The sequence below is a fragment of the Ambystoma mexicanum genome, chromosome 4q, assembly GCF_040938575.1.
Source record: "Ambystoma mexicanum isolate Mex_15411 chromosome 4q, UKY_AmexF1_1, whole genome shotgun sequence".
Taxonomy (NCBI): Eukaryota; Metazoa; Chordata; class Amphibia; order Caudata; family Ambystomatidae; genus Ambystoma; species Ambystoma mexicanum.
Window position 1 is genome coordinate 1,300,224,062 of NC_090928.1, and position 20,740 is coordinate 1,300,244,801.

Sequence of the window (20,740 nt, forward strand, 5' to 3'; positions counted from 1 at the left end):
AGCAGTAATAGATATTTACTGGAACCCTTGGATTTCACTCCTACCAGATTTCCTTGAACAGCTAGCTGAGGTTCTCATGTAGATCCAGACGGTTCATGGGACAGCAAATGTAATAGTCACAGGGATTTGAACTCTCAATGTATTAGAACACTTGGTGCCAATGGACAGCACAGGGATCCATCGAAGAATTGCCGTCTATGGTCAAAGATCTTGTCAGACTGGAACATGTTTATGGCGAATGGTAACATCGTGGGGGACATTCACCCTGCTGTAACTTGGTCTTTGGGGACGCAGGAGTCAACAACTGATTACCTATTTCTATCAAAAGACCTATTTGACAGCTGTACACACTTCCAAGTCAGGACGCTGAGATCGAGTGACCATGATAATCTAGAGGGCTCCTTGCTGAATGAAGTGACGTATTCAGTTACATCTTATTCCCCCGAAGTTAAAGTTAATAACGGTGGAAATAGATTGAGAACATTTGCAGGGGGTGGTCACCGTTTAAATGAAGGTTTGTCTCTACTTGTATGGATGTCGAGTTTGAATCATTATGTAACCCTTCATCTTTTATTGACTTCTTGTGGGATATTCACCCCTCCTAGTTCCACAGGAGAGCGCCTGAAACTAAAACATAGGAACTCTATGGACAATAAAACTCAACAAAGAAACAGAGAAAAGAGGAAGGAAATAAGAAGGCTAAAATAGAAGTCTCAGAACCACGATGATAATACTGAAAAGTACAAATACCTCCGAAAAACATTTAGAAATTGGTCTAGGTGACAAAATTTCCTTCAGCTACAAAATGATGGGGAAGAGATGCTTAAGGCAGTGGGGAAGGCAAATTCGAGGAACATTTGGCCCATCATTAACAGGAGAGCTAAGATGCAGTCAAGCTCTCAAAGAAATGTAATTCAGGAGTTGGTGTGGCAGAAACATTTCTCCTCTCTCTATGGCCAACCAGATGATGTTATGAAAATCCCTCTATGTGAATTTGAGTGGTCCTTCAATTTTAGCCAGGATACTATAAAGGATCTACTAAGGAAATCTTGTGGCTCCAGGGCGTTGGGCCCTAATGGGCTAATGAACCAGATCTTGAAATCAGATATCACCTGTAGTCTTGCATACTATACAATCTATTAAGGGAGGTGATCAGATTGAGAACCCTCCCTGAGCCACGTCAGTGGGCTATAGTGATACTGATCTATAAAACGGGAGATCGGGCTGATCCGATAAACTATCGCCCGATCTCCCTTCTAGATGCGGATAGTAAGATATTTGTAGGTTTGATACTGATGGTCCTGGAACTCTGGATAAAAAAGGCAGGTATCCTCTAACATATCCAGAGGGGGGTTGAAAGGTGTCTGTCTACCACGCTAAATGGTCTATTAATCAGTACAGTCCTGAGTGGGTCGTTTGTCAAGGGTGGTCAATCTCCATTCGGAGCCTGGGTCCATTTGTGCCAGGCCTTCAATACAGTAAATAGAGCTACCTGTGACAGAAGCCAAGAAGTTGGGGTCTTTCAGGTCCCTTTCTGGCAGTAATAGGTGAGCTCCATGAGCGTTCCCACTTGAGGGTGAGACTAGATAAATTGGGAAGTCTCTCTGTAGGCATCCGAACCCAGAGAGGGGTAAATCAGGGGTGCATGACAGCCCCCTGCCTTTTCAACCTTTACTTAGCGGCGAGTCTGAGGTTGTGTGGTCTGGATAGCCCAAAGGTGGGGTCGTTGAGTCTGAATTGGGTGGCCTGCGTAGACTACTTTCTGCTGCTCGATTATACCCTTGTGGGAATTCAACGTCTGCTGGATGGCCTGGGCGTCTAAGTGCTGTCCAACGGTTTGAAGTTCAATCCCTCAAAACCTAAAATTGTAGTATTTAAACAGCCGTCGAAAAGGGAACCTGCATTTACCTGGAGACTAGCAGGGGAGGTATTACCAGTCCGGCAAGCAATTCTGTAGTTGGGATTAAATCTGTGCTCTTTCCCATCACAGGGGTATGTAAAGGTAATCATGGACGGGAAACTAAACCAGTTGGGATGTCAAATGAAGAAGATAAAATACGACCTCTTTAAGTTCTCAGTGATACCACTGATAGAGTTCCATACTGGCAAGGTAATTCCCATTTTGATTTATGGGGCAGACATTAACCCAATGACAAGTTCAATAAACTGAGCATGGCTTGAGGGTAACATTTGTAAGAAAGTCCTGTCCCCCAGTCACTTCCGATCGCCTGTGTAAGGTATGACCTCGGCCTACAGTCCCTTCGCTCCCATGCAGAATGGAGGGCATTATCTGAGCAGATTGATTCTGGTACAATGGCCAAATTGCTTACATGAGGATGATAACATAGGACTACAGAAGAACGCAAATCCATTTCTGAGTAGCTTTGGGAAGTATGCTCAGGAAATCCTAAGGTCATACGAATGTACTACAAACGATCTAATAGACACCCTAATGTATGGAAGAAAGTTACAAAAAAAAAAAAAAGACTGCATTCAAACAATCAAAGAAACGCACAGTCAAAAACTGTACCAATCATTGTCAATGCAGGACAAGCCTCAGGGTCTTGTAATGGGTTATCTGAAGCACTTTCCTAGCCCAACAGCTAGGGTAAATTTTCTAAAGATTTCGGTTAAATAGACTGCCAACTGGAGAGATGTTCTTTTATAGGCCTCTATGCAACGCTGTGGTAACACATGTATTGAGAATTTGAGACACATCTTGAAAGACTGACAAGGCGCAAAGGATTTGAGTTTGATAAGGTTCTCACGATTTGTGGATAAGGAATGGTGGCTGGACACACAATCATTTTGGGAACGCATCAGTGTGGGACATGAGACTCTGTCGACATGGGAAGTAATCGCGGTACTAAGAGAACTCAATCTGCTGACCAAGCCCGATTAATTGGACATCAGAATTAATGTATAACATTTGTATTGTCTTGTCGTTTCCTGCTCAGTTTCACTTGTTCTCTTTTTTGATCTTCTTTTTCCTCTTTTAAATTTGTTTCTTTGTTATAATGTGAAAAGTTAATTTATTGGCTATAACACAATTAAAAAAAAGTAGAAGCAGTGCTGTATATATTTTCGGTGGCACAGATTGTACCGTTAACCTCTCAACAGGGCTGCTGTTTATACAGACTAAGTAGCCTAATTTATCTACATAGCTGCTATAGGCATGTCATGGCACAGTGCCAATTATCCACAGCAGGACTGATTGCATCATGTCCATATTTCTTCGCAGGACTGCTACATTTTGAGACAGTACCTGCATTTCTTAACAGATTGGCTGTAATGACACAGAACCATGTGTTGGAGTTTTCTGCAGAGAGCTAAAGTATTGAGCAAGAACAGTGTCTGAGCTCTTCCCACCATCCTCCTGAGCTGGTGTGATGCACACTGGCGGACAGTACGAGAAGATGTAATTGTTGTCTTATACTTCAATTCCTCCTAATCGGTCTTGCACTTTTCAAAACTTCTGCTTCTCCCATATCCGATTATTGGGTGCCACTGCCAAAAATGAGCACATTTCAAAGCCTCATTAGGAATCTCCTGATTCACATGTAGGATAGTCCAAAGAGAGCTTTTGACAAGCCAGTTAGGTCAGGCAAGCCAGTGCTCTAACCCTACGTGCCTTTCCGAGTCAACAGCCTGTTGGGAAACATAGCTCAGTGGGTCAATAACCCTGCAGAGATCATTGTGTAACCTGTTAGTTCAAATCCTGTTGATAGGCGAGTTAATGCGTCTGCATCAGAGGGATGTGTTTAAGATGCAGAAAACATTCAATTGTAAAAGAACTGATTTAGCTTTCGACTTATCGAAAGGACTACTAAAGGTTCAGTGATTCAGAACACACATTTCATCAGGGATGCTCTACCAGTAACGGCTCAGAACATCCTCCCATCAGGGAGAACACAGACCTCTCATCAGGGCTGCCATACCCGTAATGTCTCAGAATTAGAAAATGTACATCCCTGAGAGCTGCTATACTTGTAATGATTCAGAACAGACACATTCTATCAGGGCTGCTATACCTGTAATGGCTCAGAACAAGTACATCCCATGAGGGCTGCTATACTTGAAATGGCATATAGTTCTGGTAAAGCATCTGCATTACAAACGTGCTGCACCTGGAGAGACAAACCTCTGACTCTATAATTCCCAGCCTAATGGACAAAAGGTTTGCACAAATCTAGAAGGGGCACCCAATAGTAAAGCTGCACTAGATGTGTTCATAGAAAAGGCACATTCAGCTTTTTCAGATATTTATATAAGACAAACAGAAAAACAGCAGAGGCAGAGCCACCCTGAACCTAAGCAATACAGGAGTACAAAGTTGGGGCAAAGGGGCGTGGGGGAATTTGGCGAGGGAGGACAGAACAGAGAACATACTGGGCAATCCAAAACAGGAATTCAAGCAACAGGAAGAGAGACCAATGAGCAACAAGAAGGGGCAACAAGGACATTGAGAAGAGAAGCAGAGGTAAATAATAGGACACATACATGCTAGGAGTGAGGGATAGAAGCAGAGCAAATATGACATCTTGAGACAGTAAAATAAGTAAACAGATCAACGGCAGGCAAGGAGAGCTGGAAATAGAAAAGTAAGACTAGAGAAAGGCAGGCCAATAACATAAGAGACAGTGCAAGAAAGATAATCAAAAGGCGTAGCAAGCACAACAGAGAACATTTTAAAAACCAGATTAAGCCAGAGTAATGCCATGAGAGAGGAGGGGGAGTTATATCAAACGATATAGCGAGATACAGGCGGGAAACAATAATAGAATACAGAGATGGGAATGAGTGACAGTGCAACAGACCGCAAAACGTGGCTTAGCAACACTTAACGGTGGGAGCCATAGCATCAGAAAGTGAGAGACTGGGGAAACCAAGCAGCAAAGGGAAGGAGAGATGGAGCAAAAACATGGAGTGGCAGTCAAGCAGGCAGTACCAGGCAGCAACAGTAGGCCGGAGAGGCAGAGAAGTGATGCTGGTAGAATGAGGGACTTTATGTATGATGTAACTAGCTGGCATCTGTAGTAGTAGTTAACAGAGTTTTGGTATCCAAGTATAATGAAGAAGAAGCTACCTACAAGTTCTTTGTCACTAATCTTTACGAACACAGTTTTAAATTTTACACACAAATTGGATAGATGTCAGGCAGTTTCTACTCTCTTGCAAAGGAGGAAACTCATTTGTAATCTCTTGAAAATGGATTTACTCTTGAATTCTAAAATCTGAGAGTAAACTACTCTCACGCCAAAATCCGGAGCACTGATGGCACCCACTAGGTGGCCGTGCCCACTGTAGATTTAAAATTTCATTTTTTTTTCCTATTACTCAATTTTTTTTATTCCCTTTTTATTTACTCTTTCCCTATAACCGCAGTTATTTAATTAACAAGGTACTACAAATAACTGCAGCTATCTGTAACCACCTGCAAATAACCATGGCTTTTTTCATGTGAATCACTTTTATTCGAGATTATTCCAGCAGCCTATCAACCCCAACTTCACATGGTGTCATCTTCACCTTACTCACTTCGAGCCTGATCCCATTTCCTCCTTTTCGTCCTCCAAATGGCATCGTTTTTGCCTGAACCAGAATATTGCCGTTATAACCGTGGCTATCGCTTGCATCGGACAAAAACAAAATGGCAAATGTTCATTTCTGAAAAGCTCCTCTGCTGCAAAGCACCATGGGAGAAATAGATATAATTTAGGGAGAAGGTCCCATCTTCCCCCCATCAACTATTTTAAAAACTACTGGCGTGCGGCAAGCGGAAGTACCTGTGAAGTACCTCTTGGCATCGTATGCTGGTGGAGTTGTGAGAGACTTATTGTGATCAATTTGGAAGCACTTGTCAACAAAAGCCCTTCACAAAGACTCTAAGTGGACATTTTGGTATTTCCCCGTAATTTGTGCTAATTCTACTCTATTTGTTTTGTTTAGAAAATGCTTACTGTTGAGAAAATGCTGTTTCTTGGGCCACAGCACAGGGTCATCTGCTGAGGCCATGACCCATTTATTGTGAGGCCATATAACCATCCGTGCGTGCGCACCAAGCGGAAGTACCTGTGAAGTACCTCTTGGCCTCTTTGCCGCAGTGTCAAAGAGGAGAGGTACTTCGCGGTCCCTCTGGCTTAACAACGCATGGCAATATGCAGCCACGCACGCTCAAAACAGATATGCCCGCAATGATTGGTAACCGAGCGGTTTGGGGCAAGAGGATTCTTGTGACCCCTGTCACTCGACAACACGCCGCCTGTATGGTATGTGCAACACCGCGCATGCGGACTCCCTCTAAAAGAGTGGCTGCATCCCCGAACATTGGTAATTGTAAAGACATACAAGCATATTGGAAAGATGCTCGTGTAAGAATCACAACAGATACTGGTTATGGGGTGGGGTGAGTACTCCAGACACAGCTAAAGCAATGGTGATCTCGCTGCCCCCTACTACAACTAGAGATACATTGCAGGGAGCTCTGGAGTCACCTGCAATAAGGATGGCAATCATCCCCGGTGTTGCAATAACTAATTCAGACTCTCTATCAGATTGACCCCCTATAACGGGAGCGGCATCATTATCCGATAGCATTATGCTAAAGGCGCTTCCACCGGCGGCGAACCCACCTACATCTGAAACGATTGAGCGGCATAACATTGACGTTGTAATCATTGATTTAGACCCTGAAGGTTCAGTCTTTTCGGTACAAATTTTGCTAGATAACCTGTTTAACTCTCCTGTGATGTCTGATTCTCTGGATGCTGCCAATAGCAGTTCTGCATTAAGCATCTCATTCATGCACTCAACGCCTAGGAGAGTGCACAATTCACTATCAAATGTAAATGAGCCGAATTTCGGCTCGCTCACAAAATGATAGATTGTTAGAAGTTACCCTTCAAGCTATGAACCTGGCCATACAAGCGTTGGGCAAATTATTTGAAACAATAGACGCCAAATTAAACAATCAGACGGGAGTCTTGGAGAATATGCGAATCTGGCAGGAGTCACTTGGGCAGCAACTGAGTACTAAAACTATGTCTCAGTTGGCATGTGAAATCGTAAAAGCAACTGTGACAACGGTAGCGTGTCAAACACTGATACACAGTGAATTACAGTCACCAATTAAGTTAAAAAAAGCAACCACAGTATTACCGTGCATTGATAAAGTCATCTTTGACATAACGGAACCTGTACAGGTTCCTCCCACAGTGGAGTCTGTACTAAAGGATACCCCTAGCTTGGTCCATACCATAGCCCCAAAAATGGCATACACCATTTTTAATCCAGGTAGAGTGGGGCAACTTAAAAGCAGTTTCCCTAGTAAGTTATCTAAAAATCAGAAAAAGGTAAAAGGTTTGTGGGATCGGGAACTAAGCAGTTCTTTAAGGCCATTAGTATTCCACCGAAGAGTGTTACAATTGCCGCACAATTATAAGCAGCAATCACTAATCAATGATAATGGGTGTCAGGCAAAGAATGGTTGGAAGCAATTGCATTATGCCCTTCTAGATGAGTTAGTCCAACAAGTGAACAATGGAATCATCGAGAACCGTCTGAAAACAGGGGCTCATGTAGCCACCGAATACCCCAAGGGATCATGAGGCAATTGCTAATCATAGACAGGAGATACGGAAAGCCGTTGATGCCTATATGGCTGGTCATATGATCACAAATGTATTCGGTGTGAGTAAGGCAAAGGGGCAGTCAGTTGCGGTAGAGGAGTCCCACCAGGATGCTGCTTTACAAAGACAAACTCAATCGAGGAGTACAGTTACAAACACCCTCAGCAAAAAAACAACGAGCCTAGGAGATGGGGGGCCTCGGCAAGCCACACAAATTGGTGACTCACTGCCCACTCCTCCCAAATTGAATATTGAACCAGCCGTAGCAGTGAATAAACAGCAGGAAGTTAAATGGGGGAGCAACAGTTCTAACAGTAATGGTTTAAACAACACAGCAGAAGTACTCCAACGAATTGAAAAAGCTCTAAGGAACACCAACCTCATAAACACCCTACTTTGAGCGATGTACATAATCTTGTCAAAAATGACAAACTTATCCCCCCAACTAAGTCAGAGGGTAGACGACTGGCAATGCATTCTTTGATTCTTGCATGCCGGCCATCTCCATGTGTGCAATACGATCTCAATAGGAGGTCGATAATAGCCATCTTTTCCGATGTAGCACAGTTAGAGGATATAACTTCATCAGATATCGACTGTGTAGAGTTCACCAATGACTGTAGTCTGAACTCAGTCAGACTATGGTTGAACTCACGGGTGATACAACACCACTCATAAATCATACATCAGACAAAAATCATATAAATTAATCCAAGGCGAGCATGTCCCAGAGTCTGATGGACAAAGTGTCAGAACAAAAAGTCAATCTATGTCAATGCAAATGTAGTCAGGCGAAACAATAACTAGACATAATAAGTCAAAAAAAGACCACCACGCTGTTGAGTTGGAATACAAGAGCCTTTAGCCATCTGCTCAACAACGATAGCAGCAATTTGGAAGCAGCTGATAGAATATTATTGCAAGAAACGTGGCTCACGGCTGCTCCAGTATGGGACAACCATGACATTTATTTAAATCCTGCTTATAAACCAGTACCTGGTAGATCCTGTTCTGGATTGCTAATCTCTACCAAAACTATGAAGGAAACATCATCAGAATTGTGGGTCATGCCAAATAACCATATGATCATGGTGAAGGTAATGACCCAAAAATCGGGGTACGCAATTTTGAATGTATATTGGAATGCGATTGCAATAGCAGAGAATACATTCTATAAAGATCTAACTATGCTTCTAGATCTGGTGGACCTCGATCCAATGGTGACTTTTCTAATTATAGCAGGGGATCTAAACATCAACTGCTGTGAGGAAAAAGCTTGAGGAGATAGAGCAAGAATACGTCGATGGAATGTGTTCATTAAGTACCGCAACCTTCACATGCTGAATGGTATGTTCAAAGCAGACATACCGCCCCAGGAAACATGGAAAAGAGGGAACAACCATTATGTAATTGACTATACATATTTGAATGACAATTTGTTACCAGCTGTACTGAACTTTGAGGTTCAAGACTCCAAGCCAAGTGATCACAACATCTTAGCGATGACAGTGAAGATCAAAGCCCAGAGTGTGCAAATGCTCAGCGAGGAAACTATTTACTTGTCAATCCTGGGCTGAATCGGCTCCGATGGTCGGAGGAGGGTTTATAGCACTTTAACCAATTCCTGGCGAACCCACACAGTGAAAATAGTGGGGGAATGGGCTGCCTAGGAATAGAGTATAGCAATACAATGCAACTATTCCGGCAGAACAAATCGAATTATAACAAACCAAAAGCTAAATTCCACCTCAACTCATTTGATCAGGCCGTTAAAATGAGGAAAACATTATACCGTGCCGAATTGAGGCAAGTGGCACATTACCCCTCAGACCTGAAGGCTGGTCAACTAAGGAAGATTAGAAATCATTATGTAAATTGAGTAAAACAACATTGAGCACAAATGTATCAAAATGATGGTGCTAACATGCTGAGCATTCTCACAACCAAGAATAGAGGAAAAATGTGGTCAATCATTAATCAGGTTGCATTGGGATCACAGATCGCGATTCAATCAAGCGCAGTGAATGAACAAAGGTGGATACAATACTTCACTGATCTGTACTCTGTACCCCAGGGCAGTGTAAGCTTAGACTCTAGCAAGCTCATGCAAAAATTCCATCTCAACTTTGATCAAGATGACTTGCTATGTCTCATTAAAACAGCAAGCAACTCAAGGGCTTCGGGCCCTGATGGATTGTCGAATCAAATGTTGAAATCGCATCCCGATCTTTGGTCCTCCATATTATTTAAGATATTCTCGGCTATAAATTTTGCCCAAGCTTTGCCAAAAAAGTTGGACACATTCAATCACACTCCAAATATTTAAGAAAGAAGATCGCCAGTTGCCTAGTAGCTACCGACCCATCTCATTGTTAGATGTCCCGGGTAAAATCTATGGGAGGTTATTGCTAAAAGAACTAAACCTATGGATCAGAGAATCATCTAAAAGATCAATTTCAAGCGGGATTTGTGTCAGGAATGGGGACTGTTCCAAATATCTTATATCTAAACCTGATCAAAAAGCACTACGATACACAGGGTCATTCATTATATTTGGCGTTCATCGACTTTCAGGCAGCGTTTGATTCAATTGACGGGGTTATGTTATATAACAAATTGAAAAAAACATAATTGTCCACCATCTGTATTAGCCCTAGTCATGTTACTTCATACAGAAACAACGATGCAAGTACGATTAACACATGAGGGCGCCCTGCTTGCCCCAATATTGACCGAGAGGGCCTTGAAACAAGGGTGCTCACTTGCATCATTCTTGTTTAATTTCTTTATATTTGATATGGGCGAGATTTTTGTTAATACAGCTTGTGATGCGCCGAAACTGGGAAATCAGAAAATAAGACATCTCTTATACGTCAATGATTTGGTGATACTGTCCCAGACCCCAAGTGGCCTACAAAATATGTTGCATACACTTGACACATATGTCAAAGAAAACAATATGGTAATACACATCAACAAATCACAGGTGGTGGTGTGTAAGAACAGTACATATCACAAGAAACAGCTATATAGATGGAGGTTACAAACTATAAATCTGACAGTTGTAGACCAATATCAATATCTAGGGATCATGTTCTCAACCTTAAATAATTTAGCGTGTCATAAGTGGGAACTGCAATCCAAACTACTGGCTTTAACCTCACAAGCAAAATTATTAGCCCGTAGATTTGGTAAATACTCACTTAAACATGTATTAACATTTTATCAGATGAAAATAACACCAATATTGATATACGACATGGAAGCCTTTTGCCCTGAGAAAAGAGAGGAATGTGATAAATTGGAGTCAAATTTTTGGAAACAAGTCTTAAACCTACCCAAATGTACTCTGTTACCCATGATACGCTACGAGTTGGGATCTTTGTCCCTATATTCACAATTTTTGTGGAAGATGTGCTCATTACTTCGTAAATGCTTGTTGGGAATACAAACACCGAACATTTTGAGCACAGTAGCGTGACATCTTTTGGCAAATTCTTCCACATTCTCTAAAAAGTGGTGTAAAATTGTATTCAATGCCATGGCAGAGGCTTCCATTGATCTGGACCTATTAATCAATAAGCCTGGGCGAGCTAAAAATCAAACTTTTCCAATTTCACTGGATATATAACATAACTGCTTGTGCCCGCTTTAAGGATTTTGACATAACCTTGTTTGGGAGGAAGTGATATAGACAAATGGCGGAATATCTTACCAAATGTCCATCACCACATATTCAAAGCCAATATTCAGTTCAACCTGTGGCACACCCGAGGAATATTGTTTAGGAGGAAACTAATTCCTTGAAGTCAAAAGGCATTGCCGATATTGCTTAGATGAGCAAGAGCTTGAATCCTTGCAACATCTCGTGACAACATGTCCTGGCCTCTCCTCAATCCGCAGACAATTTTTCAGCATGTTTTCGATCTGAACAGCCAGTTAAATCAAGATGAAATATGGCAATTTGTTTTTTTCGTGCCCAAGATTGTAGGTAAAAGTGGCAATTGTCCACTTCTAGAAGGAACAGTGCCAGATTGAAAGTTGTTTAAAAGTGAATAATAGTTTAACAGATCAATGTGACATCTGTCTTTCGCTGATTCAAATTTATTCCAATGTATTAATGTGACATTTGTTTTCATTAATCTTAATTTTAATTTATGCTTCAAAATTGTATGAATTGTATCTTATTTATTGTTTTGTGTATGATATTTGAAAAGTTGTGTTTCACAACTAAACGAATTTTTTAAAAAAATGTAATTAAAAAAACTACTGCCATAACCCCACCCACCGGAAATCGAGTCATAACTTCGTGCACAAGTTGTTTCATATCTGATCCAATTCCGTCGAGCAGTTTTCCTTGTGTGCCGGGCACACATTTTGACATTTTCTCTATGGGAAAATGAATGATACTAGGCCGAAAACAGCGTTATATTTTGCTTTAATATCTTTTTCATTTTTTTAATGAATCATTCTAAAAATGTCCTGTCTGCGGGGGCCCGTGACAAAGTGTTTGCAAAATTGAAGCTAAATCCATCATTCCAAGTCAAAAATTATTAGCAATTCAGTTTTTGGGTTGCCTAAGCATCTGAACACTCAACTTACCTATAGTGCTGCACTATGATATGTACCACAAACCTACACCTCCAACTACAACTGACATACTCAGCCCCTGGCTAACACATAGTCACACTAATCATGAGGCCATCCCTCTGGATACAAAGACTTCTATGGCTCCAACACGTCACAACTAGGGAGCTGCTATTGCATGGGCTTGTCCGTGACCTTTTCAGCCGCTCCTTCATTACAACTTTAAAGAGCATGGCAGCTCTGAAGCAGCGCATTGCCGACATACCGTGAGGCGAGAAAGCTACAAGAGCTATGGCACCAATGGTATTGAACAGCCATGACTTGCCTGCTACGGACACATTGCCTGGTGTGATGAATCAGACATGATTCTCCAAATGAGCCTGGCCTGGGACCCTACTCACGTGGATGGGAAAGGCAAACGCTTCCTGATCCTGACCATGGGGTTGCAAGGAAGGCATGATATCAACCAGTAAGACAGACACAAGTGATCACAGTTCAAGGATGTTTATTGAACTTCAGGGGGGTTGGAAGAATGCCTGTCTTAACCTAAAACTAAGGATGGAAGCAAGCTACGACCATCAAAACAAAGATAACACAGTCCTAGTAGTGCCTTTGTCAAAATAAGAGGGCCAATACAAGAATACCTATTGCCAATCCCTACCTCTGAACAATAAACATTGTGGGAAATAATAAACGTGTGTCAGGCAACAATACATCAGGATGACTGGATAGTTGGTTCCCCTTCCCCACATTTTTACCACGGGACAGGGCGGTACTCTTGGGCTTGGAACACTCTTGAACTCGGCTAAGCACAAGGGCATGGTTGCAGTTCATATATCAGCTCTCCACAACCAAAAGTTTCTTGCTCAATAAAGGAAGGCTTCTCCCTTGCAAGACGAAAGTTCAACAAAGATTGTTCAAAGATCCTTTCCTCAGTGGTTTATGTTTTAAACAACAGAAATCTTTTACTTTCACTTTGAGTGCCCCTCGAACGAGCTCAGATTCCCTTTCCACTTTACAATTCAGCATAAGCCTTTCTCCGTCCGACTCGGGCCTCTGTTTGGCGCACCACCTTCAGCTTTCACTTGGAGTCCCCCTCCGTCGGGCTCGGACTCCTGTTTCACTTTCAGAGTTCACTGCAAACCGAAGAATTTCCATTGTGCAAAGGATGTGACTTAAACCTTCACAGGACCACTTTGATTCTGTTCCTCATAAATCATATTCACATTTTATAAGTTCCGTTAGCGGGATACATTCAGGTAGAGACCTTTAGATTGGGCACACAGGCGGTGCTGACCGCTCTACTTAGTATTGTGCATTCACTTCTCAAAGTTCAGAAAACAATTATCAGCTTTCCTTTTCATTTGCGTCTTTCATCAAATACCTTTTCCATTCGACTTCACAGGACAATTTGTTGCCGCCCGTAACCTTTGTTCATAAACAGCCCGGTTTCACACAGGTGCCTTCAACTCACCGGTTGTATGCAAGGTTTGGCTCGTGGCTTTTGATCATGGAGTCAAGTACAACACTACAGCGGCTGTACTCCGCCCCCAACGCGACTAGTCAGGCAGGAGGGCCTCTGGTATCGGACACGCATTACAGGATTCTCTGGCCTCACACCTGCTGCTTCTGAGTTTTCAACATCCCAACACGGCCCAAGTAATCACCCTCCTTCGTTTAGTTCCATGACTCTCCGTCTGGCTTCCTCGATTCAGCTGCCGTCTGGAATAGGCTGCTTCTTCATGTGCTCTGTGCCATTCCTTGCTCGAAGTATGTTCCCATGCTATGCCATTTATCCAAGTGGGGAAGGCAAAGGGGATTCAGGTGTGAGTTGTTCCAGGCAATTCCCTGACTCTGCCTGACCACGGCACCGGGACATGTTTGAGACAGTCTTTTCCCCAGTGTGTAAATTGAATGTATATGTGTTTGTGCAGGGAAGGGGTGTTTTGTGGGGGAGGCAAGTGGGGTGTGGAGTTACAAAACTCATGCACTTATTCGGGAAATATGGAGTAAAGGTTTTAAGGGAGGAGATACTGCATCTCACCACCGCCAGGGTCTGGCTCCAATAGCTATGGCCATGCCCCAGCGACCTGGATGACAGATCCCTGAGGACTGGTAAGTGAGACACCTTCTGGTTTCAGACAGGGTGGTGTTCTGCGGGAGGATCACATGGGAGGGGACTTGGGGCATGAGAATTGGGAGAACCTTCTAATTTCCTTAATGTTCCAACAGGTTTAATGGCTTATTGTAAAGTTGATACCTTTGATATAAAAAGGAACCAGGGAAGAAGGGAGAAGCTCAGAGGCACAGAACTGCAGTACGCAGTCTAGTGATTCTGATGACACACACTTGAGCGGGGCTTTTATATATATAAAGCCCCTTCAGGTGCATGCCATTAGAAGCAGTAGAAAAAGTATAAGGGGTAGCTAGCTATCATGGAAGCAGCAGAGGTAGAGAAATGAAGACGCAGGGACCGCTGCTGTGCTTTCAGCAGACTATAGTGGCGAGAGAGTCAGACACCTGAAGTATAGTGGTCGCGCAGCGGAAGCGGTGCTTTGACAGGCTGGCCCCTGGAAAATGGAGGCTCTCCTTGTCCCGTGCCCTATTCCGGTGGCTGGCGAGCACCTGAGTATAAGAGGAGCAGGACTGGCTCCCTTTATGAAAGGCGTGAGCCACAGTGCGACTGGAGCTGTCAGAAGCCCTGGCTTCTACAGAAGAAGATGTTGCAGCAGCAGTGGGTCGAGCGAACGCGTAGTGAGAAACCAGTGAGTTGCCCATTATTATGTGACCCCGGGTTGCTCCGCAATAGACCGCTGGCTGCTTGCATGCATTTTGAATACCGGCCTAATGATGTAAAGCATTTTTGGAGTAATAACTGTAATGAGAAAGATCGAATAAGACAGTAGCCATTATTGCCAAAGTAAAGAGAGGGCAATATTTGAACAAAATTATAATCCATATTGCCTAAGCCAAAGAAGGACAATTGAAAACCAGCATTGCCCAAGCCAAAGAAGGGCAATTAAGACAGCTTTCCAAAAGAGAGAAACGTGAACAGAAGGTCTTAACAGCAGTTAATTAATGTAGTAAAAGGAACTTGAAGGTGGCAGGAGAGAAACAGATACAGCAATTCCTAGGACTGTGCAATTATTGCAGAAATGGATTTGTGACTGTGCCACATACGTCAGACCCCTACTGCAAGCACTCAGACATCCAGAAAATAAAAGGGTGCCTTCAATGGACAGATGAGATGACAGAATACTTTGTTGACCTAAAAGCAGCCATAAGCAATGCCCTAGTTTTAGCAACACCAGATCACAACATACTTTTATTTGTTCTCACAAGCAAATTGACAAGTAGTAACAATAGTTCTCACACAGAAATCATCTCAGAAACACAAGCCCCACAACCTACTATAGTGGGCTCTTGGACCCAGTTTTGCAACAACATTTCCCATGCGAACTGGCTCTAGCAGCTGCCGCATTTGCACTTCACAAATACACCACCATCACAATGGGATGCCCAAGAATGCTATATGTTTAACATGCAGTTTTCACCATATTAGAAAAATACAAGTCTACCCTCACCACACAGAGAGCATCTGGATAAAAGATGATATTGTTAACCCAGCCATCAACATAGTGAGACGTCACATTGTAAATCCAGCTTCATTTGTAGGATGCAAAGTATTATTTTTGTTGCCACAATGTTCACAATGTTCACACCTCAGAATTCTATTCATCACCAATGACCGTAGCGGCCCACCCAGGATGGCTAAAGGGACAAAACCAATCAAATGTCAAGTGTATATGAAACATTTCAACGTGTTGACATCCCATAAAATTCACGAGAAACTAGATGATCCTACCATGACATCATTCTCTTTAAGGTAGTCTCTTTAAGCCAGTCATCATGAGGGATAGGATAAGCCAATAGGGTTGGGCAATCACCTATGGAGCAACTAAAGCGTAACAATCAGCTTATATTAATTTACATATACTATGAAACTATGTTTTGAAATGTCACTCCACTTCTTATTATATAAACCACACCGTAATGATGTGGATTGTTCCCTGCAGCGGTTGCATAACGTTATTTTCTTGTTTCTGTGCACTTTATTGGTTCAATGAATTACTTATGGATTTTTGGGCCTCACGTTGCACATACTAATTGGTTATGGTGTAGACAAGGCCATGTTGTTTTTTAACTCAACACTGACTGAGATGCTATGTTAATTATACATAGTTTCCAACATAACCATTTCAGTCTGTAGGTGCTTATCCATTTTTCTCTGCATTCTGGGACTTGCAGTCCCACTTCACCCCCATTTTAAAACTCAGACTACAATTCCCAGAATGCAATGAAAAAAACAGGACTGGATAGGAACCTACAGATTGGGATGGGTCATTTTGGCAACTATGGTTATAGTGCAAGACATAAATTAGTTTTCAAAAATTGATTAGCCGAGTTTGCTAATTAAAATGCTCTTGATCAGCAAACCAACCCATTTGATTAGCTGTGTTGTACTAATATTCTTAATGTCAGCAGAGGTTATTTGTATTTAAGACAAAAAATGAGCACCAGTACAGCATTCTTATGTACCACTGAAGTAAAACATTAGTGAGATGAGCCAAGCCTTTCAAATTCTTTAAAATTCTGCAAGACCTGTAGGTCGAGTAACTTAGTTTACCCACACAACCTAAGAGAAATGCACCAGACCGATGGCAACGAATGACAACAAATTTAAATGCACCTTCTGTAAAATGGCGCATATCACCACAATCCCATGTTGTTTGGCACACTGCTGCCACACAGAGGCCAGCCATGAACAAACTTTTATTGGACATTTATTGCAAACAAAGTGAATGTTAAATAAAAGTTTCAGACATCCCCTGCAAAATGGTACTCGTCCTTCACGAAATCTATGCGAGTGGGCGACTAGACTTGCGAACCCTGGATGAGTGTCTGTAAAATGTGAAAGGGTCCCTGCATGAATGGACACAAATACATTTATCTGACACAAAGGCTCTGAAAACAGTTTGTCCAGATCTCTCCCGCAGGTTCCAACATATAAAGCAATCATAATCAGAGTACAGCGAGCTCTGGAGGCTTACTACAGTGCATGGTATTGGAGTAGACCTGTAGATGTACAGTCTGGATGGAACTATTGATCACTACTTTGTGTAAACCTCTAGTTAGCTTTGTGTATTCATTATTTAAGAGGAACTAAAGTAAGGTAAGCAAAGTGGATGGCAAGCAGGCAGAGAACTTGGCAAACTAGGTGCAATATTGTGGTTTGCGCCCATCCCACTTTCAGGGTTTCTTGTATCAATCAACAGGGTGATGAGATAGAATGTAAAGGAATTGGGGGGGTCAGCTCATGGGTTGAAAACCATCTGCACAGATGTATGCACCCAGCAACGAACAGTACTGGGTTTGCCATCAAAAGCATTTGGCCGTGTGATCATGTACATTTGCAAAAGTGTTCACTCGTCAATGTGGTGAATATTCCCCAACAAAATGAAGTATAGTGGAAACTATGAAATTAAGATACACTAACCTACATTTTACTGTAAAACTTGGAGACAATTCAGTGTTTTACAGTAGCAATAGTGTAATTATGCATTATATAACAACTTACATCTTTAGGAATGAATTTCAGAATTGACTTTTTTTTTAAAACTTTTTTTTTACACATACTTGTCCTTGGCAGGTAGGATATAGTTAGCTTAATACAAGTATCATCCTGATTACTTCTGCTTTGCAATTATTAGAAAAATTAAATCTTACCTAGCTCTCCCACACAGGCCTTTGGCACTTAAGAGTGGAGGAGATGAGTATGCTGCAACCTTTCTCCATTAGCCCCATTGAACTTGCAGTGAAAAGAGGGTAGAGAGAGCTCTGCGGGTAAGAGAAGAATACAGGGTGAGCTGTGTTGTTATTGAACAGGGAAACATCAATAGCTAGTTTTCCTACACAAGCGTTAATTTAATTAGCAAACCTACAGAATTGCATAGCAAATTGCTATGCGACACTGCTCATTTTATGCCGTGTAGTGTATCGAGGCCAGCAATCCGTGCCCACCCTTCTTCGGGTCCTGAACATGGTACCGGATTGTGTCACATCCTTCTAACAGTCTGAGCCAATAGTGATACATGTCATGACGTTGTTGCTGAGTCAAATGGTCCTTTTCTCTAATGAGTGGAATGACGTAATGATGCCTTCACACGAGAAGGTCCATTGCTCTAACATCCTGCCATCGCTTGTTTTTGCACTGCTTTCTTGCATAGAAAGGTTGCGTGCGACACTGCAAGAACACTTGTTTGTTTTAAATGAAAACACATAGCAATAATCATCCCGACCCTCCCCAATAACACTTACCATTCAATTGCGCAATTGACATAGTACTATGGTGTAGAAAACAGGTCACAAACCTGGCAATCAATGTAAGAGCTTTCAAATCACACCCACTTCTAAATGTACACCTAGATGGGGTTCAAAACTTATCTTTCCTTTGCAGCGCCATACACACTGTATGACTACTCTGGGGGCTGTGCTGCACTCATCCTCCTTGACCTCTCGGCAGCCTTTGACGCGATCAACCACTCCTAAGCAGGCAGTCTGTGTGTACCACTCTTGCTGCCCCTTTGCACTAAAGTAGGATGTTCACTTCCTTTAGATTACTCGTTTGCACTTAATTGGCTCCTTTTGTGCCCCTTGACCTTTCAAAGTTCCCTGCTCTGCTTGGTATCTGGTGAGTTCCTTCCTAGGCCGTCTTACTCCCAGATCCACGGTGGAGGGATGAGATCCTCTGGGTAGTGGCTGTAGAATCGGCTGCCGCCACAATTGTTTTGATAATAAAGTTGCATGCAGCGTGGTCTTAGACAGCGTCTTCATGTAAGGCTGTGTTCAGCATAGTTCAGTCATCTAGACTGGTATAATGTGTAGCAGCCACCAGGCATCCATCTGCTCTCTCGCTTGCCTGCTCCCATGGGCACTCCTCCAGTCACAGCCTGGGAGGTCCAGGATGTCACCAGCCTGCTTTACCCAGGCAGGGAGGTGTAAGATACAACAAAATGGCAGTGTCACATTTCCTCAACATGCCACCTACCTCTTTTCTGGTTTGGGAGGTACTGTGCTACCATCTTCCACTAATGTTACCTCAGTATGGGAAGGGAGTTCACAGCCAGGCTCAAGCACCATCTACAACCTCCTAGCTCAACCACTGACCAAGCCCAGCAGCACTGTAATGTGAGGTCATGGTATGTGCCATCTGGCGGCAACTCCCAATCCTCAGGAAGGATGAGGGATTAAAGGGGGTACAAAAGAGGAACATGGCATGTCAGACAAGCTGACAGTGATCTACTCCAAAAGAACTCCACCAAGTATGCGAAATGGAAAAAAACCAGGAGGCCTATGGAGAGCCCCTCCTTCATACAGGGCAGTGGAGGGGGGTAAGGAGCATTATGCTTGATGGGAGAAGCCCTCTTTCATTCAGGAGTAGGGGATGAAGAACAGAGTGATTGACGCGAGAGCCCCGTCCAGGCAGAGGAGGGATCAGTTTTACAACGCTTGCAAATCACTTTATCCAGTTTGTGAGGTGGCCCTCACTTAACATAGTAAGGACTGGGATAAGGAAAGTGGTAAGTGGGGCAATGCTTTGAAGTAGGATGTATGAAAGTAGGCGGGCTGCTTCAGAAGGGGATACAAAGGAAGCATGAGATGGCAGTGTGGGCAGTCATATGTGTTTTAGCCAATATGACTTATAACTCATAAGCTATAAATGTGGCAACAGAGGTGGGCGTTGGGTTGCCCACTGACCCTGCATCACTGAACAGGTGGCAACGTATGCGCTCACACGCGGACTACTGTTTCAGCAGTGCTGCAAGTGGGCTCTTGGATCTGGCCCAGTTAGAAGTAGGCATGCAAGTGGCCCTTGGTTGGGGGTTACCCGGCAGTTGTCTTACAGCAAACACAGATCTGTTAGTGGAGAGTGGCTGCTCGATGGGTCATGGAAGCAGAGATGACGGCATGGTTGCTTAGCTCTCTTCACTTTCAAGAGTTTCAACATCCCATCCTTCAGCTACTAACGAGGACAGGTTTGGAGTACACCAGAGGGGCAGTGGATGGAGCAGAGATGGAGTGGTCGGCCCCTATTGGTACTTGGGCGCAGGTTCGGTATAGCGTCCTTTCATCGATACCCGTTTTTACGATGGGTGTTCTGCTGCAGCATTTTTGCCCAAAAATATTATTCAAACATTTTCTGGGTGGTGGGCAACGGTATATAAAGGGTTGGAGGAGTCGGGAATACTAAAAAGGTAAATGGCAAGGAGTTGGGAACCCTCCCAAAAATAATGTTAAAAAAGTTTGCAAAGTGTTTCTGGCAAAATTACTGCAGCAAAACACCCGTCGTAAAAACAGGCGACGATGAAATGACATAGAACTTTGGGTACAGGGCTTTTTGAGTTTGTGTGTGGGTGCCTACCTGTCACCTCCCCTTCACCATCGCTTCCATTACAGTCATTACT

At 43.0% G+C, this 20,740-nt stretch overlaps 1 protein-coding gene across 1 annotated transcript in view; it reads right to left on the minus strand.

Annotated features, from left to right (window-relative positions):
• Positions 1–20,740, minus strand: part of LOC138467391 (zinc finger protein 850-like) — a 333,056-nt gene that overhangs the window by 274,131 nt on the left and 38,185 nt on the right. Inside the window, exon 3 of the mRNA XM_069607344.1 lies at positions 18,003–18,113. The gene's annotated coding sequence lies outside the window, so the exon portion shown is untranslated. The remainder of the gene's footprint in view (positions 1–18,002; positions 18,114–20,740) is intronic.